Source organism: Bombus pascuorum, chromosome 12 (genome assembly GCF_905332965.1).
Source record: "Bombus pascuorum chromosome 12, iyBomPasc1.1, whole genome shotgun sequence".
Taxonomy (NCBI): domain Eukaryota; kingdom Metazoa; phylum Arthropoda; class Insecta; order Hymenoptera; family Apidae; genus Bombus; species Bombus pascuorum.
Window position 1 is genome coordinate 1,997,538 of NC_083499.1, and position 13,510 is coordinate 2,011,047.

The 13,510-nt window shown below is 43.1% G+C and overlaps 1 protein-coding gene across 6 annotated transcripts in view; it reads left to right on the top strand.

Annotated features, from left to right (window-relative positions):
- LOC132912407 (homeobox protein homothorax) overlaps positions 1–13,510 on the top strand; it is a 502,412-nt gene that overhangs the window by 361,655 nt on the left and 127,247 nt on the right. The window lies entirely within an intron of this gene.

Consider the following 13,510-nt stretch of genomic DNA (forward strand, 5'->3'; position numbering starts at 1 on the left):
AAGGAAGGAACGAGAGGTGGAGGTTCGTGGATCTCCTTGTAACCCGTATAGCCCATTTCAAGCTCGCGTATATGAGGCCATTCGCGCGGAGCTCGACGACTAAACGAAGTCACCCCTACGAAGGGCTGTCGGCGGAAAGGGGTTGGTTGCCCTGCACGGGGTTACAAGACGAAATAAATACAATATTATGCAAACGGGCGGGGCTGATCGCGCTCGGCAAAGCCTCGGGAATCTCGGGAATCCCGAATAAATTGACACTAAACGTGGAAGGGTCTGCCCCTTCCTCTCGACTACCCTCGCCAGCGTTTCCTCGCTAGAGTGCAAGCAACCGGGCGATCCAGCTACGAGCACGGATCGCTCAGAGCAACGGGGAACACCGGAAATATATATCGATGCTCCCACAACACGCCGTATTCCAATATCACCTAACAGCTATTTCGTTTATACGCGCCCTGCGCCGAAGTTAGGGCGAGAGAGGGTGAGACCGTGCCGACCGGGAATGTGTTTTTCCGGAATCTATGCATAGCCGACACGCCGAGTGACGAAGGGCCAATTCCTGCTATCATCGTCCGTTGTTTCGCAAACTCTTTTGTTCTTGAAAATTTGTTTGAAATGGTTCTGTTGTTTGTTTTGTTAGCGGTTGTTCTACTTGCAATTGCATTATTCTCCAGGAATTATATTTCTTCATGAGAGAAAAGAAATAAGAAAGATAAAAGAAAAAATAGAAAGAGGAAGGTAAAACCTTAGAAAATTGAATAATGGAAAATATGATTCGCTGTATCTTTCTCCTCTGATCTTCGATTGAACCGGTTATTCGACAAATCGGTTACCTGCACAAAACAGAAATTAAAGAAAATCGATGAAATTGTAATACATAATAAACATAAATATCAATCAAATGGCACTAAAATTTCAAAGTTTCATATAGTGGAGTTAACAGTTTTGTCCTATGAACGACTCAAGTATATTCGCGCTTTAGGACAACATTTTTATCACGATAACATCCACAGGACCGAAAATATGGTGTACAACGTGGTTAAATTTACGCAACAGGATTCGTGAAGGTTGCACAATTTTTCTCAGAACATCGTCGATGGGGAGGTAGAAACGACGATCCTCGTTATCCCGACAGATGGTAATTCGATAGAAGTTTGGCCCATGTTTGGATACGTTCCCGTAATTTATCGGCGCGCGGATATTCCGTCGTGCGGGGCGGTTGTTTCTCCGCCCGTAATTTCTGCCATTTTTCGCCGGGCTCTGGTAACGGCGTAAATAGCGGAGGTATCGTATAATCATCTAAATTACGATCTCAGAGCATGGCATTCGCCGCTCCGCGCCTGGACAGAGGGTTGGAGAAGAGCGAAACGCTCTCGCGGATCGCGTCGATTCTAATCTCCCTCCCTCTTTATCTCGCCACCGCGTCGAACGTTGGCCCGGACAGTAAACCTTCGAACGAAATGGCACTCGCCGCGAAGCGTATCCTTGTTACCGATACCGGTAACGACGAGGACGGCCATTCCCGCGCTATGCCAGCCTCCACGCGTATATACGCCGAACTCCCACGCTTCCTGTTGCCGTGCAATCCAATTACTTCTTCCTTTCTTCCACCAGAAAGCGCAGAAAACATCTCGAAAAGCCGCAAAAATATACGACATCTGTAACCATCACTGGCAAATTCTTTTTTCCTGTTTGTTTCTTTCGATGTTCTTTATCATTGCTGAGAAGATAACACTGACGCACTTGAAGCCTTCTACTCGATGGACATATTCTATCTGCTGACATTGAAGTTTGTAAAATTTTCCGCGAGATAGGAGCTTTAATTGTTACTATTTAGTATGGTATATTTTTGGACAACGAATTTGAAATTCCGAAGGTTCCAGCAGATTAATTCATATAGATAATCGACCACTAACTATGTCGTTGTCCTTGAATATTTATATTCCTATTACATCCTTGTTTTAGTCCTTCCATATTTTCCTCGAAATTCAAGAAACTTGTCAACAATTAAAAAAACAGCATTGCGTGATCTAAGAAACGCATAGATACGAAAGGAATGGAAGTTATGGAAATTTTAGATATAATTCTACTTTCCACTTCTTCAGAAACTTTATTTTTATCAACAAAGCAGCACCGGCGTCCTTGAAATATTCTACTAGATATACACGCTCTATCTGGTGACACTGGTAAAACGTTGCTTATTGGCCAACTAATCGTAAAAAAACAGTTCGAACCGGAGGCGCCATAAATCAGCCTTGCGAAAACGACGACGTATCGCATAGTCACGACCTAGAAACGGTTATTTCGCAACAAAGTTGCTTGCCATCCTTATCTCGACTTAGTTTCAAGTCGATATCGATGTACCAACGCCTGGCTAAGCCTGTCCATCGGTGCTTGTGTACGCGATAGATCCCACGTTACGCCGACACTCTCTCGTATCCACATATTCGATCTGCATCGCACAGTCTCTCGATATCTCGCCCGATTTTCCCCTGTTCGCTCTTCTTCTTCTGGTTGTCGCTGTCTGACTCGAGAGCGAGGCACGAGTGAGAATCGCGCGGTGCCCCGTAGCAGAAGATTATACGGTTTAAATGGATAATTAAATAGCAACGAAACTGACTGAAAGACTGACTGGGGATGATTGCCGGGTAGCGGCGCGAGCATGAGCGTGGAATTGCCGCCCGGGGGCCCCTTTGAAGAGGAGGAGGTTACGTTATTACGGCTCCGTCCTCTCACCCCGAAGTCGCGTCTAAACCGAACGGAAACGTTATAATTATCCTGATTCCCACAACTCACGAGGTCTGAGCTCTCTACGGTTCCGATTGACGTGGCGAGGAAAAAGGGCCCGGTGCAGCCTTTACCCAGGAAAACAGGACTCTGTCAGTGTTGCATCGATGACGTTGTACTTTTCGAGGGCCTCGGAAACCTCGACTTTTTGGCCTGCCTTGAATAGTTAAATGTCGGCCCGGTGCACAGCCTACGCTTCGGCCCTAAGTGCATCATTAGAACTCGTTTTGTGAAGTTTTATAATTTTCGACGTACATATCGTTGTGATGATTGTTTTCTTTCAAATCCGAGGATGAAACGGTAATTAACACTCTCGTGTATGTTATGGACTATGTAAGTTACTGAACGTCTGTTCTCCATAGAATTTTACGAAGAATTTTTCGATTAAATCACTATTGATTTATTTCTGATTCTTTTCCAGTGGGACTAATTGAGGAATTATTTAGAAGAACAGTCCATAAGACAAAAAGCTGAATTGAATAAATGTTAGTTGTGTCATTTCAATATCAGCTACGTTTGACTCAATAATTATAATGGCTCTTAAAGAACCTTGCTCTTTTTATATTCACAAAATAACATAAACTACTCGGGACTTATATATTTACCCATAGACCTAAACACCCTTCTTCAGAATATTTCCCAATTTCTCTACAAAATCTACTCTCTAATAATATTGTTACAACATATATCACCTTCTTCCAAACGTTTTCATTGATGATATCGTATGAAAACAACTTTCTCGCGTAACTTCAGCAAAATAATCAAGCGCTCGACGTTCCATCAGCAAAGCTCTCTGAAAACGCCATAACGAAATCGCAGGTGTGCACTTTCCTCGGACCATTAACCGGTCAGTTAATCGCAACCAGTGGTCCCTCTTCGTGGAGATTAGTCCAGAGTAGCCGTCAGACGTTTCATTAGCACGGTCCAATCAGTTCGATACGGCCCCTAGACGATCCTTAGGGCGCGGGACGCGGCCTAATCAATGAAATTGGGAGACAAAGCCGGGTCAGTAGCTTGGGTCAACGGTCATCGGTTGTCGCGACGATTGAACTACCTCGATCTCGAGGCTAACGCTACCTCGAACGACACAATGAGGTAGGTGTGTCTGACCGCCACGTTTCAGGGTTCCTCCTTTACGCACCCTTCGTGCTTGTTCTTGACGAAACACGATCGTGGGAGACTCGGAACGCACGTGCACTTCATTCGGTCCAGGGGAAACGCAACGTAGACACGCTCGATGTTCCTCGGTTGTGTACGCGCGCGAATGGACCCCATGGTAGACAGGGTCGCGTGATAATGACAGGCCTGGGCGTTACACGGTGATTGAGGTGGCCGTGTCACAGAGACCCGCTTCGACCACGCCCTGCAGGTCGCCGTACCAATTCGCATCGATTCCTCGACCACCCTGCCGAATCCTGCTCTTTGACCTCTAAGAAGCTAACGATAAGTTATGTAGTGTTCCGGGAAGATTGGAGCTCGGTGGCTTTCGGCTGAGGGCAATCTGTTTTTGCAGGAGGATCAGGTGGTTCGAGTAAGCGTTAGGGTGTGTTGTGAGACGTTAAAGATACCTTTTGTGTGATTTTAGGGATTTTTCGTTGAGGAAGATCTGTTTTTGTAGGAAGATCAGATCGACTAAAAGTCTGAAAGGTGTTATGCTTTATGGTATTGTGGGAGTTTTTTGATATGCATGAATAAGAATGAATAATATTGACAATGGAAGATTCAGGCTTAGGTGTGATAGGACTAGAAATGTTAGTTAAAATTCGTTGGATAATTGACACGTTCGAAGTATACTAATGTAAGTCAACATGAGACAAACCTTGTAGTAATCGATAAGCAATAGTTCCTAAAATTTCCAAGCTGTATTTTTCTTAGACGTGATCTTCTCCTGTAGAAGGCAAGGAATAACGTGTTTTTTTATTAGCGGTCTTTGTATATTTGTTTACTTGGTATCTATGAAACATACAATACAAAGACTACGTTTTACAAAATTTCTTAATCCTTCATCGTTAGAAAGATACAAGTACAGTTATCAACGATTACTACACATATACGTTTCCATTAATATTCATGGCGCACGTTATCGACGATCACGAAAAATCGTAAGAAAGAGCGAAGTCAGTGGTCCGGGAATTTTTCACGCCGTCGAGCCCGGAATGCAGCATACCGGAATAGCTGATTATCGAACGCAAGCAAGCGCGGCCGCCGCAATGACGAGGCAGATTCGCCGACGATATCTATCTGGCAGATGGAGCTCCACGTTTGCTCGGTTCCCGTCGTCGTGATGTTCCAACGGGGGTCAACATCGCGGCGGCATACCATCTTTGGGCTTGGCTTATCTCGTATCGTTCAGAGCTTGCCACGAATAGCCGGCAGGCGCGTCCTCGCGCATACCTCCATACATTCCATTGTATTTCGTCTGTAATTACACCGAAAGGGGACATGGCACGTCTTCGTTCGGTGCACGGCTCGTCGCTCGGAGAATGCGTTCCCCCATCTCCGATTCTAATCAGTACCGTGCATCCCTGACGGCCAAACGTCGCATTGACAGCGCGTTCCGATCGTTGCAAAACCGAGTTTCTGCATTCAATGTTCAAACATCACGGTTCGATCTATTAACGCTCGCGTACACTGGAATGCGTACAGGTAACGAGCTTCGCGGATGTTCTGTAAAGTCGTGTCACCACGTTACACGACTGTTTGACACACTGTGATCGAGAAATGGTAGGATTATGGTAATGTGTATTTTATCCATATATGGGAAACTTAAAAGAGCGAACATGCACAGAGTGCACATGATATGCGAAATTATGGCAAATATTCAAAGTGAATTTATCGTTATTAAGATTACACATTTATATCTCACTTAGTATATCCGTTGCGTCCATTGCATTCTCGCATCGTTCTTTTAACCAATTCTGATGCTCGATTCGTTAATTTCTCTATATTATATTTATCGATACCAGATTTCAAATTTTTTTCAGGCGTTTTATATACGTATAAACTTCTTTGGGCTTTATATCTAATTCGTCCAAACATTGTTCAGTGAAGTTTATATAATTGTTTAGAGATAATATGTAATTTCTAACTTATCACGTTTATCCTGTAACACCTACACATAGCTTTTACAAATACTTAAATCAGTGTCTTGCACAGAATTCAGAATTCTGATAGATCAGTCGTTACATTGATAATTTGTACCGATTATCTTGTCATGTATAAATAAAGATAGAATGTGCCTTAATACATATGAGCAAGAAGCATATGCCGAATAGTAAAAATGGACATTCGTCATTCTAGTTTCATTTGTCACAATTGTCACATTTAACTATAACTGACGTTTCAAACGTTCAAGCAGACACGTTATATCTCCGGTAAAATCAGAGAATCATCGATCAAGGAGCGTATTACAGTTCTCTCGATTCTGTCTTTTATCCTGGTCCTCCTACCGATTCCCGAGGTCTTGGCTGAGAGTTTCATCGTTGGGCACCGGGTTCCGTAATATCCAGCCGGCTCTCGAATCTTCGCGTAGACGATCCTCTCCTCTTAAAGGAAATCCCGTGGAAGTCCTTTCGACGTGCGCCAGCCATTACCTCCGCGCTGCTCTTCGCTCTCAGCCCGCTTGCAATAACGGCACATTAGAGGATTTTAACGCCGAAATTGAATAACCCCCGAGACGGTAACGAAGTTATGCTCGCTCATGGAAATGCCTTATATAGCTATCCACCGATGGAAGGAGACAGTCGGAATGAAGGTATTAGGGATGACTGACGCGCTGACGTCGCCGATTTCGTCCTCCAGTTCTCTGGTCCTTTTCCTTCGCGCGCCGTTCGCTCGTCCCGCTTCTCGCATCAGCAAAGACCGACCCTCTGCTTTCAAATTGCTCGACCGTGGCAGCTTTACTGCCGGGTGCTTTCCTAACGATAGGTCGGTTCTTTTTACCCTCGGAAAAACGGTTATTAAAAGTTAAGATAATTGATTTCATCGCGGGTGTCGAATAAACGAGTTAAACTGTTCACGTATACAAGTTTCAAGTTATGAAGATACCACGCCATTCTATGAAAATGTTGTGCAGATTTGGAAGAAAATTTTATAGATGGAATCCGATTGGTTACTTCTCGTAGAATTGACCAAATTTATCTCTTGTTGTTGCCCAAAATTTTCGCGTCTAAAAATACAATTTTATACCATCTTTAGTTGCCATTTACCATTCAGTAAATCTACGAGTGCTATACATTTATCAACGATTTCAACGGTAGCACATTCCATAACTATGTATGGGGAAAAGTTTTTAACCTTTGTAAAATCAAACTCAAGCCTTCGAAAAATTACGGAACTTCGCAGAATCCTTGCTCCAACGCGTAACATTTTTACCGCGAGATCTACGGGTACCAGAAGGGTGAAACCGAGGCGCGTGATGACGAGGCGCGATCTCTGCTCCCACGCCCCCAACGCCCCGCTCGTTAGTCGGAGTCAGCAGCGATCGTCATCGACGTGTCATTCAGCGCCGCGGTTATCGAGGGGAAACCCGAGTTTCGAACGAAGGACACGCGGATGGAAAGAGAGAAGAGGATCAGGAAACGGGTCGGTCGGACGTGAAAGTCCGCCCATTCGACATCGACGACCTGACGCAGCATCGAGAGCCAGCAAATTGTCGTGCTCGCGGCGACGTAGCGAGATCGTCGATCGTCGGGCGTTACGTGGATAGCGTAGTCAAGGGTAGACGACGAATCCGGGGGAGGAGAGCGGCTTCTTCGTGACAACCGGTTACTGTATCGTCTCGTTTGATCGTAACGAGGATACGTGCGCAATTGGTCCGATCAGGGTGCAAGATGTGGCTCGGCCATTCTGGGGGCCGGGGGTGTCGTCGTCGTTATCGTCGGCCAGACTTTGGCAATTCTGCGGAAACCAGTCGGTCGGTTGCTTATCGAGGACGATTAATAACGGACTCGGCTTGCTTCTCGCTTTCCTATGATTTATCGTCTGTAGTCTGGCTATTCGCGCTTGAGAACAGGTTACAAGTTGAAACATTGCGCGATGCTAATGCGCGTGCATTGAATATTAATAGACAGTGAAATTAGTTTTCTTCTTTTTGCTTTTCCCGGTTCCGTATATCTCGAGGTAGAAGTAGGCGTATCATTCTTTCAGTAATCTTTCGGTGTAATCCTTCAATTAATTTGACGTGGAATCGGCTTGCCACGACGTTAGATTCTCCCGATCCGTTTCTTGCGTTAATTGATCATTCTTGAGGAAACCGCGTGACACTGACGGATTCCTCGTCGAATTTCTATTCCAAATTATCGCAGTTGAATTCTGAATATCGAACGCTGGTACCACACACACACCTGTGGATACGCTAAGAGGTTGGAACTTCTTGGAAAAGATACTTCACCAGCTTGCGAGTTTGTACTGATTTGAATTTGGGTCACGAACGATCTCATTGCCTCGAGAATTGTCTTCCAGAGCAGTTCGCTCCACGAAAGGGCCGCGGTTATTTCAGCTACGTCTCCGCTATCAAGGTAGCAGCCCGTGCGATGAGGTTAGCGTACCACGAAAAGGGGTCGTCTCGAGGCAATCGGGCTAAACTACGGACTCATTTACACACTTAGCCGGGCTTCCGCCTCGCTCGTTTCTACCCCAGCCCGAGTCGACCGAGAGCACAAATGGTTTTCATATTGTCTTTTTATCGCTCATTTTCATTTTATCGCTTGTTTGGCTGCCGACTCGAGTCATCCGCTTTGACAATTCCGCGTGTCTCTTTCTTCTACCAGTTCTGATTCCACGCTTGGAACGGCTACTATTCCGACCTCTATTTTCTTTCTCGCAAACCTATTTAATCTATCGGATAGTCATCTAGCGAGCTGTAGGTTTCGGAAATTTCATATATGTAATTTAGACGTCACTAAAAGAAACACGATATAGTTAGAGAGCTTCAAATTACAGAATTAAGGTCACGTAGATAATATTTATAGTACTCTTCAAGTGTCAATCATCAACTGGTGTGGTACAGATCAAATCATGGACAGTTATGACATATTTCCTTCCGCATTTTTCATTTTTCTCGATACCTATTCCCGTAATACAAGGACAATTGTTACTTCCATATAAATGAATTCTATAAACATTACTTGCTAATTTATTAGCAATGCGAACAACACCATATCAATTGCGAACTATGCTAAGAAAAATTGTAGGAATATTCCTTCTAAATTTCCAAAATCTTTATTAATTCTACCGACCCATGCTTCATTTAACGCGCGTACTGACCCAACATTATCTACTCTAATCAACGCAGTCCCGATCGTTTTCTCTTCAGGCGATAATCGCGTAAATATGGTGGAATATGGTGGTCGACTAAATCAGGCCCGGTTTTGCACGGCGACACTGTCGCTCGTAATTCACCACCAGCTCGCGCAAACACTAAATTCGACGAGAATATCGGGCCCCACGAGCCGATGCCAAACCCGATGGTAGCGCGCACGAACGCGCGAGCGAATCCGGCTGCGCATAAAAGCCCGCGGCAGCACCGCAAGTGGCCGAACCGCATCATATTTTTACATAATTAGCACGTGGCGCTCGCGGTATTACGTTCCCGGTCCCTCGTACCCCCCTGGTTAACCTCCCCCCTTTGCTCGTTATTTTTTCCCGAAGCCTGCGGTATTTTTGGAAACCGCTGTAAGCCCGCCGCCAATTCCTCTACCCCGTTGTATATCATGTTTCTTGGAGGCGAGCCATAGTATACATGCAACAGAAGCGTGGCTTCGACTCTCCTCTGCACTCAAACCGCTCTCCTCTCTCACCCCCTCCGTGAAAGCCCATTGTGCGGCCGTGTATACGCGATCCAAGCGATTCTTATCCTAATTAAATCGGCCCAGAGCATTGTCTGCCCGTGGAGTTTCTATCGGATCTTGCCTGGCTACCTAGCGTTCTCTCCATTTGCGGCAGTAACGTCATACCGACGGTATACAGCCGCGAGAGGGTCGATTGAGACGTGGCTGCGTATTCGACGAGGATTGATCGTGGCTAAATAAAGAGCGAAGGATTGAGAGACGCCAATTATTCCGGGAAGGCAAGTCGTGACTAGTTTGGGACTTGAAGGGAGAAAGAAATTTATAGAAAAGGGAAAATTACAGATACAAATTTTGTTATTTAGGGAGCGAGGAATATAACGAGGAACATAATACGAGGGTGCAAATCAGTGGGAAGTTACAGCGAACGTGTTTTGCTTGTTGTGAGCAGAAGAACTATCGAAAATATAGACAGACGAGGATTTAAAATTTCGATTAAGAGCACGTGAAGAAATTTTCTAATATAGATTCACGTATTTTGTACTTGTATATTTCAACTTCCGCTCTGAATTCTTCGGGCGGCTATTATATTTATTTCCAAACTGAGAAATGTTGAATAATCCTTGAAAGGTATAAAAGAATGATTTAAAGGAAGTAATCTAGAAACATTTAATTCCCTCGTCTGTGTATTATTAACACAGCATTTTGAAATAAATTCGTGCCAGTAACTGATGTTCAGAAAAATGTAACCGAAACCACTTTTGTCCTTGACGAAACAATAAGGAGAAAAATTGGCTGGCGACAGATTTATCATTAACCGAGAAAGGTAGAAACAAGCGGAAAAGTCGGAAGGAGTTTCAACTGGATCGTGTTTCGTTCGCAAAATCCAAGGACCGTCTCTCCCTTCTATTGGCCAGAGTCGCGTCCGCCTCGTTGGTGTATGCATAAAACAATCAAGATAATTGTTGAAGCTACATGGGGACCGGCTGGCTGACTGCTTTCCACCCTCGTCTGGGATCGTGGTAGCTGCCGGAACGGAAGGCAGGCGGAAGTAAAAGGGACAAAGAGGGAAAGAGAGAAGGCAGCAGCTATCCAATTACATTGAAAACAATAGTCTTAAGTGCTCGCGGCGGTCCGTTCTGGCCTGCCCACCCTCCTCCCTCCTCCGTACCGCCGCCGATGCTTTTCCAGGAGGGTCGCCCCACCCCCGCTGGGGCCACCCGTGACGATGCACAACTTTGACTCGCTAAAAGTATTACCGCGAGAAAGTTACAGGTAACATTCCGCGAATTGAATGAATCTTGCAGACGCTTCTCATTCCTCCGGTTGAACGTTCCCCGATTAAGAAATGATCGTGAGGTCGACGAAGGGATGTCGAAGGTATATGAAAGAGGGGAATGAAGAGGTGAGAAGAAATCGGAAACCTTTGACAGTAGCATTGTCGAGTAGACGTTTTATTAGATGTTCTTTGTTATCGACTGAAAGCATGGAAATAAAATACTTTGACCATAAAAATTTTAGTGCAAGGGAATCACGAGGCAAAAGAGAAAAAGTAATACAAGAGTATCAGAAAAAGAGAATTCAGCATTTAGGGAATGCGTGGAGAAACACTAGTGTTGTAACGACATAGAAGAAAGTTACATCGATAAAAAGAGTGGTAATGAAATAAAGAAACGAGATCGTGATAAGATACGTAAAATGAAAGAATAGAAAAACTGTGCAACAACTCCATAAAAGAAGCGAAAAGGCAGTAAAAAGACTCAAAGAAATAAAAAGAAGAATGTGAGAAGATACGAGGAACACGAAGAATACATACCCTAAATAAGAACAAGCAACAATGGCATCAGAAAGAAGGACGATAACACTAAAGCGCTTGAAAGAATGAGGTTTCATGAGGAGAATGACTTGAACATGAGTGAAGCTACGACGAAAGATACTTCGAATCTCCTAAAGATTCTCAAGGACATATGCCAGAAATCTGAGAATGGTAGTTTTAGATGAGAGTAGAACTACAAAGTTGTTGATGTGAAAATGCGACATGATATATCTACAGGACTAGCAATGTACGTACCTAAGTTCGACATTCGTACGAGTTCCATGCTTCCTATGATAAATGGATCCATCGTAACCTCGATTTGTTTGTTTAGTGACGACTTTAATATCGCGGTGGGAATTAATACAAGAGATGAAAATTAAGATGCACGACGCATTGTCCCCGGGGGACGAGCGTTTCGTGTAGCTCGTGATGTAATTAACGTGATTATCCGCGGATCGCGTGCGTTCTTTTTTCTTCATAATGCAAGATATGATTCTATGTTCTGACAGGTCATTCAGCTAACATTTTAGTCTTGTGTAAAATTGATTCAGTTATTTTAACATCCATAAATTATGTATGATACCGTTTAATAGAGTTCAGAAACTTGTTTATCTTTGACAGGATATTATTGAGTTACAAAATCATAGCTATAAAAATGTAGAATAATATTGATCCTTATCCTGATTATGAGAACAAAATTAACTTCTTGGTGTTAATTGGCTTCATTTCGAAATTATGAATTGTACAATTAAGTTTCTTTTAAATTACTATAAAGATTACTGATATTTCAAATAATGATATCTGAAAAACATAAATATAATAGCGAAAAGAGGGAATATAATTGCTCCATTTTTTAATAGGTAATATGAACTAATAAAATTGTATATTTTAACAAAATTAATGTATCCAGGTACTTTTATAGATGGTAATTTATTTTCATCTTTTCTTGATCAGTGATAGTACTGTTTTCGTTATATTTATTATTATTTTATTTATTATTATTATTTATTATTTTATTATTATTTATGAAGAAAGAGAGATTTGAATCAAGATGCACTTTTAAATTTTCAATTTTCACAGAATATTTTTTTCACTCGATAGACATCATGCGCACGGATTAACATCGTTTACGAACCAAGACATTTCGCGGGAATGTTTTCGTTGCAACGCGCGTAGGTTCGGGCACGTGTCGTTCGTCTTCCTGTTGCTCGGCATGCATCGAAGCGGTTGGTGTTGCCGCAAGTGCGAAATTAATGCGAGCAGTAACTTCGCTTGGAGAACGATGAGATTTATACACGAATTTATGGACTCGCGCAGCAAGACCGATGGAATAACCGAGGAGTGCATCATTTATGCATCTAGCTCCGCTTTCGCCGCCGCGCCTTTGAGCTCTTGCCAATGGCGAGTTCCCTTCGCCACTTGTGTCACAGTGAATCATTTTTTCGGTACGGCAAGCGAGAATCTGAATGTATCCTGATGGAATTTTAAAGTGGCGTTTATATACGTGTAATTTTATTTCAACAAATTAGAATTATATCATGACTTTGACGTAATTAACTCTTAAATACTGTCTAAGATACAAATAAAACCAAGTAAATACTGCAGTTTCACCTTAGTTTATATTTTTTAATTTTCGAAATCGATAATCAGTAATCATCCTCTAAATTTCGTAACAGAAACGAATAACTTATTAAATATCTTATTATTAAAAGTATTAAAAATAGGAAAGTTGCTGGGATGTACGGAAAAGTTTGCGATGATATAAAACGAACTTCACATGGAGTGAAATTCCACTCGCTTTATTAAGCATTAACGTTTTAAGCCTCGGCGCTTTAATCGTAAATATTTAATCTTGCAACATGTTCCATTTAATCAAGAATTTTTGTACGACCTACGTAAAACCATAATTACAGGCGCACCTCGTTGGGGAATTATTTTAGCAACAAAGTTATAGCTTGCAAAGTTAACATCGTCCATGTGCCGTTAGGAAACAAGTTTCTGCAAAAGAGTAACGTTAAAACGCAACAAGAGAATAATTTACAACGACATAGCGTGCAACCAGCAACGAAGTTGCTACGACCTTCCTTGCGACCACTAAATCCAGCTCGGTCATGTAAAGCTG